This window comes from Monopterus albus, unplaced genomic scaffold (genome assembly GCF_001952655.1).
Source record: "Monopterus albus unplaced genomic scaffold, M_albus_1.0 scaffold214.1, whole genome shotgun sequence".
Classification (NCBI taxonomy): Eukaryota; Metazoa; Chordata; class Actinopteri; order Synbranchiformes; family Synbranchidae; genus Monopterus; species Monopterus albus.
This window is the reverse complement of record NW_018128094.1, coordinates 157400-158827: the sequence shown is the minus strand read 5'-3', so window position 1 is coordinate 158827 and position 1428 is coordinate 157400.

Below are 1428 nucleotides of genomic sequence, written 5' to 3'. Positions count from 1 at the left end.
TGTGTCCAGGTGAGGTCCTCACTGATGTGGACACCCAGGTATTGGAAGCTGCTCACCCTCTCCACTTCGAGCCCCCGAATGAACAGTGGCTGATGAGATCTCCTCTCCTTCCTCATGTCCACTATCATCTCCTTCATCTTGTCCGTGTTGAGGCTGAGATTATTGTCCTTGCACCATGACACCAGACCAGCCACCTGCCTCCTGTGGGCTGCTTCGTCCCTGCCAGTGATGCGACCTATCACTGTGGTGTTGTCCGCGAACTTTGTGATGTTGTCTTTGTGGGAGGCAACACAGTCATGGGTGAATAGGGTGTAGAGGATGGGACTGAGGACACATCCCTGTGGGTTGCCAGTGCTGAAGTCATATTGCCAATCCTGACAGTCTGGGGCCTGCCAGTGAGAAAGTCCAGGAGCCAGTCACAGAGGGTGGGGTGCAGACCCACTGTGGACAGTTTGTGGGGGACAACTGAGTTGAAGGCGGAGCTGTAGTCAATGAAGAGTATCCTAATGTAAGAGTCTCCATTTTCCAGGTGAGAAAGGGAATAGTGGAGGGCAGCTGCGATAGCGTCTGAGGTGGCTCTATTGGGCCGGTAGGCATACTGGACAGGATCCAGGGTGTCCGGTATACTGCTCTGGATATGGGGTAGCATCACTCTCTCAAAACACTTCATAATGATTGGGGTGAGTGCCACTGGCCTGTAGTCGTTCAGGCAGGTGATCCGGCTCTTCTTGGGAAGGGGGACAATGGTTGTGGTCTTAAAGCAGGTGGGAATGACACTCTGGCTGAGGGAGAGGTTGAAGATGGTGGTGAGAACATCAGCCAGCTCGCTGGCACATGCCCTGAGAGCTGTCCCAGGGATGTTGTCCGGTCCTGCTGCTCTGCGGGGGTTGATCTTCCTCAGGACTTTGCGTACCTGGCCTGGTGAGACAATTTATGTCTGGGTGTTTTGTCCTTCGGGCGGACCAGTCTCTGCCTCAGGGTGTTCCTTGGCTTAAAGTTAACTGGGATATGTTAGGATTGGATTTCAGGAGTTACAGTTGTTTTATTTACTGTTAGTATTATTTTGCTTTTATAATGATAAAGTTTAGTATGACTGTCTGTGTTTCATTAACAGCACCATGTATCAGTATTAACCTGGCTTTTATGCATGCATTATAGTTTTAATATTCAGCTTCGAGTCAACTTGTAGTATTTTTCATCTTCTTGGAAAATTGTGCAAGAATAGATTGCATAGATAAGTGTCATTCTGGAAACTATAGATAAGATACTGTTAATTTATGCTATTATACAGATGTGAAGTCTGACGGGCTTGAACTGGTCACTCATGTCTGAAGCATGAGTAAGGGGTTTTTTACAACAGAATCAGGGAAGTAAGTGGCACAGCTAATTGCATGTCCACTTTCAGTTAGAGAGAAACGCCTGAAAATA